The sequence below is a fragment of the Hyaena hyaena genome, unplaced genomic scaffold (assembly GCF_003009895.1).
Source record: "Hyaena hyaena isolate Hyena2069 unplaced genomic scaffold, ASM300989v1 scaffold_840, whole genome shotgun sequence".
Classification (NCBI taxonomy): domain Eukaryota; kingdom Metazoa; phylum Chordata; class Mammalia; order Carnivora; family Hyaenidae; genus Hyaena; species Hyaena hyaena.
In genome coordinates, this window is record NW_024081475.1 from 655,654 (window position 1) to 668,866 (window position 13,213).

General features: G+C 43.8%; 1 protein-coding gene across 1 annotated transcript in view; it reads left to right on the forward strand.

Annotated features, from left to right (window-relative positions):
- Positions 1-13,213, forward strand: part of LOC120222126 (A-kinase anchor protein 17B) — a 28,601-nt gene that overhangs the window by 3,680 nt on the left and 11,708 nt on the right. The window contains exon 2 of the mRNA XM_039219825.1: positions 600-665. The gene's annotated coding sequence lies outside the window, so the exon portion shown is untranslated. The remainder of the gene's footprint in view (positions 1-599; positions 666-13,213) is intronic.

Consider the following 13,213-nt stretch of genomic DNA (forward strand, 5'->3'; position numbering starts at 1 on the left):
AGAGAGAGAGAGAGAGAGAGAGAGAGAGAGACAGCGTGAGCAGGGGAGGGTCAGAGAGAGAGGGAGTTACAGACTCTGAAACAGGCTCCAGGCTCTGAGCTGGCAGTCAGCACAGAGCCCGACGCGGGGCTCGAACCCACGAACGGCGAGATCATGACCTAAGCAAAAGTCGGACGCTTAACCGACTAAGCCACCCAGGCGCCCCGGGTTCAAGCCATTTCTGCGTTGCCATTTGGGGCGGAGCGTTCTCCCTTGTGTAGGTCTGTCCAGGTGCTGCAGGACCTGTAGCCCCCCTGGCCCCCAGATTACCAAATGGCACAGTGCCCTTCTCTGTGCCAGTGCCTGTGACAATGACAACCAGCTGTTCCTACGTGTGTCCCAACACTCTTGAAGGGAGCAGTTACCAGCAAATTCAAAACCTGCCCCCCCCCCCCGCCTGGCTGCGTATCCCCAGGGATTCGAACACTCATTTCACGTGAAAGGCTGTTCAAACCCTTTCCGCTTCTCTGTGACCCGGAAATACCCTCTGCTTCATCATTACGTTCACCGTTTGCTTCCTCAGCTTCCAGTTAATCGTCTTCATTTCTTTGTCTCTCTAGACGCTGATCTTCGAGGGCAACTCCTTGCTGTAACCTCCAGAGTGTGTCAAACGGATTCGTCACTTGGTAGGTACACTTGAATTGATCTCGATGACATTCGCTCACTGATGGCTCCAAGAGCCTGAAGGAGCACGCAAGCCAGCTTTGTAGCATCTTGCAGCTCCTCTTGAGGCGGCTGCTATTCATGTTGTCATAGGTTAAGGTTTAGCACTGTAAAGTTCCTGCGATGTGCCAGGCACCATTCTAGGCTCTGAAGATCAACTGGTGACCCAGACAGATGCCAGTGGCAGCCCTCATGGAACTTCCAGACCGGGGGTGGGGGCGGGGCAGGTAAAAACCATGGGAACTCATGCACATGATAATCGAGCATTTTGGTGTCCCCCTGAAAATAAGATGGGGTGCTCTGCTTCACCATGACAGGGGTGGGGGGCAGTCATGCTGTCTAAGATAGTGTGCTGGGAAGGCTTCTCAGAGGAGGTGGCGTTTGAGCCGAATGTGAGAAATGAGAAGGAGCCAGCCACGAGAAAATGTTAGGGGAGAGAGCACTTCAGCCAGAGGGAACCGTAGGTGCAAAGGCCCTGTGGAGTGTGAACTTGGTGGAACTGTGAGGAATGGTAAAAAGGCTGGGTGGAGAGAGAACAAGGGGTACACAGTGTGTTGAACCGGGCAGGCGGGGGCTGGATTTTGAGGGTAAGCAGTTTGAATTTTGTTCAGAGCATGATGAAAAGCCACTGGAGGGTTTTGAACAGAGCAACACAATCTGATTTGAGGTTTAAAAACAAAAAATCATTTTGGCTGGCACTTGGCATAGACTCTGTAGGGCAAGGACAGCAAGGAGAGACTGGTTGGGAGGCTGTGGCGGTCATCCAGGTTCCCGATGGCGCTGGCTTGGACCCGAGGAGCAGCAGCGGTGATGGAGGTGGCCTCGGAACGTGGTAAAGGTGGGGTCAGGAGGACTTGCTGATGGGTTGAAGGTGAGGGGGAGGGAGGACAGCTCCTGGTTTTGAGCCTGAGCTGGGTGGGTGGCTGTGTTTAGGAAGATGCTAATTGGGCGCCTGGGTGGCTCAATCGGTTAAGGAAGATGGAACTCTCTAGGCGGGGTTGGAGGGGTCAAGTTCAGCGTGGAGGGCAGTTTAGGGGGCAAGGAAATGAAGAGATCTGTTGCACTTGTTCGCTAGGGACGCGAACGAAACCTTCAGCTTGGAGACATTGAATAGGCTATTGAATGTCAGCGTAAGCGGGACCCAATCTTTACTTTTTTATTTAATTTCATAAAAATGAGATGCAAATTCAAGCCACTCCAAGTTGCCATTACCTACTAGTAAAGGTGGCAGAAACAAAAATGGTAACGATCCAGGGTCAGCAGGGCTACAAGAGACTCGGGCATGTTACTAGGGCTGAGGTCGCGATAAATCGTCATAATCGTTCACAAGAACAATTTGCCAATATGTCATGAGCCTCATAAGCTCACTCCTGCCCCTTGACGTGGTAATATGTTTTGAGGAAAGAGTTTGTTAAAAAAATGTGTACAAAGATGTTCAGAGTAGTGCTCTTTCCCATACTAGTAGTATAGCATGGTAGTGGTGCTCCTTTGGGAAGGATAGTGCTCTTTCTTTCTTTCTTTCTTTTTTTTTTTAATTTGAGAGAGAGAGAATCTTAAGTGGGCCCCACATAGCACAGAGACTGATGAGGGGGTCCATCCCACAACCCTGGGATCATGACCTGAGCCGAAATCGAAAGTTGGACGCTCACCTGCCTGAGTCACCCAAGCGCCCCTGGGTAGCACTCTTTCAATAATAGTAATAATAATAATAATAATAATAGTAATAATAGTAATTGGAAAATGCACATCCCTAGAGGAGGGGAGTAGCTAACCAAATATATACCCAGTCTCTCTAGTGCTTCTGTAGAGTTTCTCTCTCTATGGAACTTCTGTAGGAATTTGCCGTCAGCGCGAAAAATGAGCAATGCGTTGACCGCCTCCACATCTGTTTTAGCTGTTGATGCTACAAGTCATAAGTATACAGCTGTCTTGTTTTTCAAAACCATTCCATCCTCTTTTGACCTGGCACCTCTTTCTCGCTGGCAGCGTTCCGTGGTCAAGATGCCACGGCACAGCAGGCTGCCATGAAGAGTTCACGTGCATTGTGGCTTCTCCAATCTTTCCTTCCTTGATCACATTTTCGCCATAAGGTATCGGGTAATATCCTCTTTGCAGGACTTGTATTCGGATAAATTTGCCTTAGGATTTCAAAAAAGGTCGCGAACTACTCCCACTTTGAGAAGCTGCTGAGCTGTGCCAGGCACGGTCTCCTGTAGCAGTGGCTTTTCCCCGGTAGGTGGCGCCTTGCGGGCAGGGATTTTGCTGGTTATTTTCAGGCAGCGAAGGGAAAACGGAGAAGTAGAACACGGGTGCCTTCGTGATACGCGTTTCCCACAGAGAATGTTCCAACTGTTCAGGGAGTGAGACAGAAAGCTACGTGGCCACTTGCTTTAGATCCCTGGTAGCTTTTATTTTATAACATGGAGAAGAGAAGGCAAGAAGTCTACTTTAGTAGCCTGGTGGTAAATCAATCCAAGATATAAAGTTGTGTTCCTGGCTGGAAGTGCCTGGAAAGGGCTGGGGTGTTCAGGAATGTTTCTGGGGCTGAAGAAGGGGGCGAGAGACCAAAGGCTTGGTCAGCTGGGTCTGCTCCCCGATCTGTGGCATATTTAAAAAAAATAGCTCCCCCCCTCCCGAAAGAGCTCCCTTGCTTCTGTCCTCAGCAACACAGAGAGTTAGGTAAACCCATTTGCATGGAAAGGCCTCCTACAAATCTTTCTTTGGGTTAATTTCTTTTTATTGGCTTTGGAAACACTTCGCTTTTACCAACATTATCAGACAAAGTATTGGTATGATCTCTTGAAGTAGGGAAATGAAAACAGGAAATTAAGTTGCCCAAAGAGATGAATTAACATGAATCCAGGTTTCTTCGCTTCGAGGTCAAAACTTCCTGTACTGTTAGGGAAATGCCAATCAAGACCCTGATGCTCTGTCACCTCACACTTGTTGGGATGGCTCCTATAAGAGACAAGAGATAAGGCGAGGAGGTGGAGGAAAGGGACCCCTTGTGCACTGTTGGTGGGAATGTAAATTGGTGAAGCCACTGTGGAAAATAGTATGGAGGTTTCTTCAAAAAAAAAAAAGATTAAGACTAGAACTGCCCTATGGTCCAGCTAGTCTGCCCCTGGCTATTTATCTGAAGAATATGAAAACACTAATTTGAAAAGATATGCTCCCCTATATTGATTGCAGCATCATTTACAATAGCCAAGATAGGGAGATAGCTTACATGTCTGTTGATAGATGAATGGATAAAGAAGATGTGGGAGATACATATATGCGCATGCATGTGCACACACACACAATGGGATAGTACTCAGCCATAAAAAATGAGATCTCGCCATTTACAACAGCATAGATGGACCTTGAGGGTATTATGCTGAGTGAAATAAGTCAGAAGGAGAAAGACAAATAGCATACGATTTCACTCCGATGTAGAATCTAAAAACCAAACCACATGAAAGCAAGCAAACAAAACAAAGCAAAACCAAATTCACAGATACAGAGAACAGATCGGTGGTTACCAGAGGGGAAAGGAGACGGGCTTCGAGGAAAAGGGGTAAAGGGGGTCAGTTGTAGGGTGCTAGATGGTAATTCGACTTTTGGGAGTGATCACTTTGTATTGCATACGCATGTCGGATTACATTGTTGTTCGCCTGAAACTTACAGAATAAAAAAATTTTCCTACTACACCTTAGAACAGATTTTCTTTGGGTGCAGACAGAAGAGGTTCTCTCTCAGTAGGACTCCAGTATGGGTGCTAATTTATCACTGCTGAATGGCTGTGCTCCTTTTGGTCTGTTCTCAAAGCCCCCAGGGCCTCAGTAAGCCCTCTAGGACCATCTTGATTTGGGAATTTAGTCATTCGGTGGGTCCTGTATTGGCTCTATTCCTGTTATTGTGACACTGACTGCCACTCATTTTAATTATGTGACCTTTAATTTTTCCAAGATCAAAGCCTATGGTCAGCCTCGGTTTTAAAATTGCTGTTTGGGGCTAATGATGTGTCAGAAAACATGAATGTTTAATCCACGACCTCTTGGCTGGAGAGCCAGGGAGTATTTCTATTTGGTCAAGGCTCACTGGGACTCGGTACTAGCCAGGAGCCTGCAAATTGGCTAGGTTGCTTTGACCCATATACATCTTGGCTGCCCCACTGCTTATCAATATGTTGATATAAATTTATACATCTTAAATGCCTTCAAAATGACTAGCTTAAAGGTTCAAAGGCCCGGAGAACAAAGGCAGCAAAGAGCTGCTTTGAAAGAGGATACGGAGTTGTGCAGATGGTCCTATCTTTTTTCCCACTGTTTTTAAAAACATGCCTCATTGAAACGGTTTTTCTGGCTCTCTGATAGCAAATATTTATGAGTGTGAGCGAAAGCGAGGGAGAATGAACGATGGACACTTTTGCTTATGACTCAATGCTTTTAAAGTTGTCAAGTTATACTTCAGATCTAAGAGTCCTGAGATGTAGCAGAGGAATCTAAGTATCTTCTGAGTAAAGGAACGTATTTGCGTGACCTTGAATGCGGAATTTCGGGGGTTTTCACTGCCGGTTAAAACAACCATTTTACACTTGCGAGAACATCTCGAGACTGGCTTCTTTTCTCTGTTTCCTTATTCTCCTGCCATTTGGTCAGCTTTGCCGCTGGGCATAGAGGCAAGGACAATGAGGTGGACAGACGACCAGAGAGAGCAGTCTTTTTCTCTGAGATTCTGCTAGAAATATTCCGGCATTGGGAGCATGTGGAGTGAAATGCCTTGGTAAAGCTGTATACACAAGGCACTGCTGGAATGCACACTGTGTAAACATTGTTGAATGGCTACAGATTTTTAAGATTGGAGGAGCTCTCGTTTGCCTTTGCAAAGATGTTAAAAAATAGGTGGTCTCAGAAGTGTTGCTTTCAGGGGTGCCTGGCTGGCTCGGTTGGCCGAGCGTGTGACTCTTGATCTTGGGGTTGTGGGTTCAAGTCCCGTGTTGGGTGTGGAGGCTACTTAAAAATGAAATCTTTAAACGAAACGAAACAAAACAAAAAAGGGGTGTTGCTTTATTTACTTATTTTTTAATGTTTATTTATTTATTTTTGAGAGGCAGAGAGAGAGAAAATCCCAAGCAGGCTCTGTGCTGTCAGCAAATTGGGGCTTGATCTCACATGACCTGAGCCAAAACCAAGAGTCTGACACCTAACCGACTGAGCCACCCAGGTGCCCCAATGTTTATTTATTTGAGAGAGAGAGAGAGAGCAGGGAGGGAGGAGCAGAGAGAGAGGGGGACAGAGGATCCAAAGCAGGCTCTGTGCTGACTGCAGCGAGCCTGATGTGGGGCTCGAACTCTTGAACCGCTAGATCGTGACCTGAGCTGCAGTTAGTCGCTCAACCAACTGAGCCACCCGGGTGCCCCGATACATATTTTTTATATACGTTTTCCATTGAAGTATAATTGACATAGAGAGTTACATTAATTTCAGGTGTACAACATAATGATTCAGCAGCTTTATGCATTACTCAGTGCTCACCACAATACCTGTTGTCACCACCTGTCACCAAAGAGTGCTATTAATATCTTATGGACCATATATTCTCCGTGCCTCAATATTTTTATTATTATTTTTTCATCTTTTATTGACGCACAGTTAACATACAGTGTTGTATTAATTTCAGATGTGAAATTAATGATTCACCAATTCCATACACTACCCGGTGCTCACCACCATAAGTATACTGCCCATCCCCGTTATCTATTTCACTCGTCCCCCAGCCCCCCTCCCCTCTGGCAACCACCAGTTTGTTCTCTGTATTTAAGAGTCTGTTTTTTATTTGTTTTTGTTTTTCTCCTTTTTCCTTTCTATGCTTTGTTTCTTAAGTTCCATGTATGCAGTAATCCCAACCTGAAGTTTTACCCTGAGGAAATAGTTCAACAGAAGTTTGAGTCTAGAGTCACAAAGTTACCTATTAACAATAATAGCCCGTATTTATTAAGTGTTTATGGTGTGCCAGGCGCCATTTTTAAGCATCTTACAATTGCTCATTTAGTCCTTGCACCAATTAAATGATACAGTGTGATGATACTTATACTAAATTGAGCAAACTGAGGTAGGGATGGCTTACACAGTTTGCCCCAAATTACAGCTAGTAAGTGATAAGAGTTGGGATTCAACCCGGCCAGTGTGGTTCTAGAACCCACAGCCTTACCCCTTGTATACTGTACACGATAAAGGCGTTATCCACCATAGAAACAAGGTGAAAATAACCCAGACCCTCCATGGGAGGAATGGTTCAGTCAATTACGGTGAGATTCTTCATAAACAAAACATTTCAAAACAATACAGCACGAGCTTAAGACTATTCAAATTCTTGGCATCCTACCCTGCAGTTCTGATTCAGTAGGTCTGAGGTGAGACCCTGGAATAGGTATTTAAGACAAGCCTTTCTGGATGCAGGTGATCCACACAACCGTATTTTGTGAAATGCAGTAAATGCCATAAAGGGCTTGAGGTCAGGGAATCCCGAGATTCCTTCTTAGAATCCCAGCGCTGAAGAAGCACGGAGAGCAGAAGTGCTCATCTATCTCTTGAGCTAAATACCTCTCAGGGTTGCTTTTTCACTCCATTCTCTAAATGAGGGTGTTCCCCTGGGTTGTGTCCTTAGCCATCTTTCTGGATTTCTCTTTACACATATGTAGCAAGTCACAGTTTCCAAATCACTTTCTCATACATTTTTTCCCTTGATCCTTAAAGCCTCGGGGCACCTGTGTGGCTCAGTCGGTTGAGCGTCCGACCAGCTCAGGTCATGATCTCACGTTCGTGGGTTCGAGCCCTGCATTGGGCTCTGTGCTGACAGCCAGCTCAGAGCCTGGCGCCTGTCTCAGATTCTGTGTCTCCCTCTCTCTCTGACCTTCCCTGCTCATGCTGTCCCCCTCTCTCTCTGAGAAATAAAAAAAAAACAAACCAATATTTAAAGCCTCAGCTGACCCTATAATATGCTCCAGATACTGCTCCATTTCTCCTCCTCCTCCTCTTCCCCCTCCTCCTCCTCCTTTTTAGTGAGCTGTACGCCCAGTGTGGGGCTTGAAGTCATGACCCAAGATCAAGAGTCACATCCTCTACTGACTGAGCCCGCCAGGTGCCCCTGCTCCGTTTCTTAAAATCATAATCTACACATCATCTCTGCTTCTCTACTTCTTTTAAATTCTTCAACTTACTACAGTCTGGATTTTGCCCTCAAAACTATGCTCGCTAAGATCACCAATAGCCTCTATGCTGCAAAATTCAGTGGACACTTTTTGGGGTGCCTGGCTGGCTTGGTTGGTAAAGCATGTGACTCTTGATCTTGGGGTTGTGAGTTCAAGTCCCGCTTTGGGTGTAGAGATTGCTTAAAAATAAAATCTTAAAAAAATTTAGTGGACACTTATCTATCCTCACCTTACTTGACCTCTTTAACAAATTTTTTTAATGTTTATTTATTTTGAGAGAGAGAGAGCAGAGAGAGTGGGAGACACAGAATCCAAAGCAGCCTCCATCCAGGCTCTGAGCTGTCAGCATGGAGCCCGATGTGGGGCTTGAACTCATGGACAGTGAGATCATGACCTGAGCCAAAGTCGGATGCTTCACCAACTGAGCCACCCAGATGCCCCAGTACCTTACTTGACCTCTTAGGAGTAGTCAACACTGCTGACTAACCCTCCTTGAAACACTTATACATGGCTCACTGCTCCTTCTGTCTTCTTGCTGATCCCTCCTCCGCTAACTGACTTCTAAATGTTAATTTTCCATGGGGATTGGTTCTATGTTCTCTCATTCCAAGAAGAGCTCATCTATACTTGTTGTTTTATTTATTTATTTTTAAATGTTTTTTCATTTTTTAACGTTTATTTTTTTATTTTGAAAGAGAGAGGGAGAGGGAAGGGGAGAGGGAGAGAGAATCCCAAGCAGGCTCTACACTGTCAGTGTGGAGCCCAATGTGGGGCTCGAACTCATGGAATCATGAGATAATGACCTGAGCCGAAACCAAGAGTTGGATGCTTAACTGACTGAGCCACCCAGGCGCCCCTCCCTTTTCTTTTAAAGTTTATTCATTTATTTTGAGAGAGAGTTAAGTGTTTATTTATTTTGAGAGAGAGTGTATGTGTGTGTGCACGAGTTGGGGAGGGGCAGAGAGAGAGGGAGAGAGAGAATCCCAAGCAGGCTTCACTGTGTCAGCAGAGCCCAATGCGGGGTTCGAACTCACAAATCTGGGAGATCATGACCCGAGCCAAAATCAAGAGTCAGATGCTTAACAGATGGAGCCACCCAGGTGCCCCTACACCTGCCATTTTAAACATGATTTATTTGCTGAAGACATATTGCATATAGAAAAAAAAACCCCACAGGCACAACCAAAGTTAAGGCAAAACCCAAAGCACAGCAAGTAGCTGAGGGAAAAATAGATGAACAGGGACCCAGAAAGAAGACCGAGGAGGACCAACTGGGAAAGTGTGAGGAAAGCCAGAAGGGTATGGTGGCCCAGAAGCCAAAGGGAAAGCAAGCATCAAAAGGGAACAAGTGCTAGCTCCTCATTGCGTTCACTGATGTACAGTCGGAAGACTGTCCAGAGCCACTGAAATTTTATAAAGAAGTCATTGGTTAGTCAAAGGGATATGCAGTAGAGTGGAACAATAACCCAAAAGAGAAACAGAGACATGAAATCACATGGTCCCTGAGAAAGATGAAGAAGTAGCAGCTTCAAGAATAAAACTGAACCTGGCAACAATACAAAAAAAAAAAAAAATCTAGTGTCTCAGTGGACCATAAGTTCATTCTGAACTGATATATGCCTCAGTATTTTTAAAAAATAAGACTGGAAAATTAGCTCCCTATTCTGGGAGAATGTTTTAAGATGAAATATTCATAAACATTTGATTTTAAAGCCCATGAACAACAGGGGAAGATATGAGGACCACTGTGTAATTCATTATTGTTACTATTTTGGGGATCCAGGAATTTGCAGTGGGGATTTTATTTTATTTTTTAAAAGCTTATTTATTTAAGTCATCTGTACCCCCAGCCTGGGGCTTGAACCCACCACCCTGAGATCAAGAGTCACATGCTCCTCCGACTTGGTGCCCCTGCATTGGGAATTTTAAAGGGGGTCATTATTGTTTTGTTTGTTTGTTTGTTTAAGAACAATCGGGTCCTCTTGGGAAAATCAGAAAATAACTTAGGTGCTTCCTAATCCAGGTGTAGGGTCTTCTCCCTGGAGAATGAGCTGAGAACAAGACTCTAGAGCAGAGAGGTCAAGGACTGGCAAGCCAGAGTCCTGCAGATGTGTTTATTTGCACTTTGCACTGCATTTAAATCATTTAAATTGATTGCCAACATCTGAAAATCAGATTTCATGTAAGGACCTGGATTTCTGGTCGCTCTGGAAAACAGAGGAGTTCTGGTCATCCCCAACCCTTCTTCCCTCATTGCAGCTGGAGCTGAGGAGTGGCTGTCCTTTTTTTTTTTTTTTCATTTTTTCATTTTTTTTAATGTTTATTTTTGAGAGCGAGAGACAGAGACAGAATGCAAGCGGGGGAAGGACAGAGAGAGAGGGAGACACAGAATCCCAAGCAGGCTCCAGGCTCTGAGCTGTCAGCACAGAGCCCAACGCAGGGCTCAAACCCACGAACCGTGGGACCATGACCTGAACTGAAGTTGGACACTTAATGGACTGAGCCACGCAGGTGCCCCTGTGGCTGCCCTTTTAGATTGGTCAGTTCCTCAGTCTCTGCTCAGTTTACTTTGCTAACTGAGACTGTCTTGCTGTTTGCTGTAGTCATCTGAGTTACGGCTTCAGAATTTACTGCTTATTTTTGCTTCAGTGTGAGATGGAAGTGATAGCCAGTTTTTTGAAAACTGTCAAAAACACAGTTCACCAAACACTTTAAAATAGTATTTGACTCATTTCTCTCCAGATTTGATAAGAGCCTTTTTTACACTTCTGGAAAGTGGAGAGATCTGGGTAAAGTATAGAAATTTGTTTCATTATATAGAAATCACTCTTGGGAGGGATATGAGGCATATATTAAATCTCAAAACGGCGATGACTTTTGGTAGTCTTTGTGAATTTAATTTTAAGTAGAAGAAATTTTTAAATAAGGTCCATGTATATTGGTCATAATTTTAAACAAGTGGCTAAAAATTCGTCTATTAAACGTTTTATTAAAGCAGTAAAATGTCTCATTAAAACAACTTTACAAAAAAATCGTCACTCAATTTCTGGACTTTGTTCCTGTGTATACAGAATTTGCACAAAATTGTATCCAAATGACAATAAGTGGCTTTGAGCATGTCTTGTTTGTTTTTTATTTTTTTATTTAAGAACTTTTAAAATGTTTGTTTATTTTTGAGAGAGAGAACATGAGTGGGGGAGGGGCAGAGAGAGAGGGAGACACAGAATCCGAAGCAGGCTCCAGGCTCTGAGCTGTCAGCACAGAGCCCAACGCGGGGCTCAAACCCACGAACCGTGGGACCATGACCTGAGCCGAAGTTGGATGCTTAATCAACTGAGCTATCCAGGCGCCTGATTTTTGTTTTTTAAAGTAGGCTCCATGCCCAATGCAGGGCTTGATCTCAGATCAAGAGTTGCATGCTTCACCAACTAAGCCAGCCAGGCACCCCATGCTTTTTTCTTCTTATTTTAAATTATTTGTCTGAGATAAGTTTCTAGAGCAGGTTACTTGATAAAGGAGAGGAGCATTTTTATGAATCTTGGTTTGTTTTGCTAAATTATTCTAGAAAAAGATGATTTACATGGTCTCTAGCAAGATATGAAGGTGCCTGGTTTTTTCTTCCCAAAACTCTCCCAGGAATTGGTTTTTATAACTTTTTATTCATTTGTGTAAAAACTATTAAATGGAATTATATATCTTTTTAAAAATGTTTGTTTAGTTTTGAGAGAGAGAGAGAGAGAACACATGCGAATGGGGGAGGGACAGAGAGAGAGGGAGACACAGGATCCAAAGCAGGCTCCAGGCTCTGAGCTGTCAGCACATAGCCCGACGCAGGGCTTGAACTCATACAAACCATGAGATCATGACCTGAGTCGAAGTTGGACGCTTAACCGACTGAGCCACCCAGGCGGCCCTGTAATTGTATATCTTGAAACAAATTAAGAGTTAGATGTTTGTATCAGTTAGCTATTGTTGTATAACAAACCATCCCCAAACTTAGTGACTTAAACGATGGTGATTTATTATCTCTCACAAGTCTGTAGGTTGGCAGGACTGTTGCACTTGCTCACGTGTCAGTGGCCAGTTGGTGGGTTGGCTGGGGGCTGACTGCTCTAGAACATCTGCTGAAATCAAGAGTCAGACGCTTCACCAACTGAGCCACCCAGGCGCCCCGACTCTATCTCTTGATAGCGATAACTCAAAGTCACATTGCAGAGCGTAGTATGGGGCTGGGTGGAGACCTGGGATTACTTTTGCAACTGTTATACCACCACATGCAAGTGGATGTTGTCCCTCAAAGTTGTCAACTTTCAAAGTTCTACACTCATTCCAGTGATGTACCCACTAATTAAAAAAGAACTAATCAGAGCCTTTATTGGAATCTCCTTTTAAGAGGGGAGAGGCCATTATAAACCAATTAAGAAAATCAGTTTTTTATAGTCAACCATTTTATGCAACCTTCTTGATTCTAGGTAATTTTTGATAATTTCTAAATATCAAATCCATGATAAACCAAAATTGACCTCCATCAAGGCTATTTAAAAGAATGTAACCCAGACTTTGAAATCAATCCAAAATGAAGCATTCTAAAATGTTTAAAACAAAGGCTTGTCACTGAAATAAATGGGGAGAGCATGACACACTTGATCGCTTTGAAGTGATTAACTACTTTGTGTGTATTTTTTCTGGAATGTTTTTAAAAAGCTGTGCTTTGAATGAGGTGGTGTAAACAAATACCTGTTGGCCGTAGATAAATTTTGGAGTTCAGTATCTCTTAGTTGAATATCAAATTAATGTTTTCTCCTAAAGGAGCTTAGAGTTGGCTCTCATGTAGGTTGCAAATTGCAGCAAAGTAACTGGATTTTTTTCTTCATTTTGCTATTTAGATAATGTTTTTGGAGAAAGAGAACATGTTTGTTTTCATAATGTCCCAGTTCAGTGTTGCTATTATAAGAATTTCTAGAACCTTAATATCTTAGATATAACCTTTGTAGGCCTTTAAAAAACAGTATACGCAAACTTTGTCTCCTCAAGGAAATTGACTTGGGTTTTCCTTTGTGGACAGTTATTAAAGAATTATGTACCTACAATGTTAGCCAAGATTTAGTAGTGGATTTTGTGTTAGACTTTCTATCATCTGGCCATATACGCTTGAGTCTCAGCCTCTCGGAAGTTGACACTGGAAGTTGACATAAAACAGGAGAAGCTCAGGTTTTATAGATTCTGAATATATCCACTTTAGAAAAAAACCCTTTATTGGGAAGTGCTGTTTGGAGTCAGCAAATAGGAGCAGAAATCCTTAATTCATAGTATTTG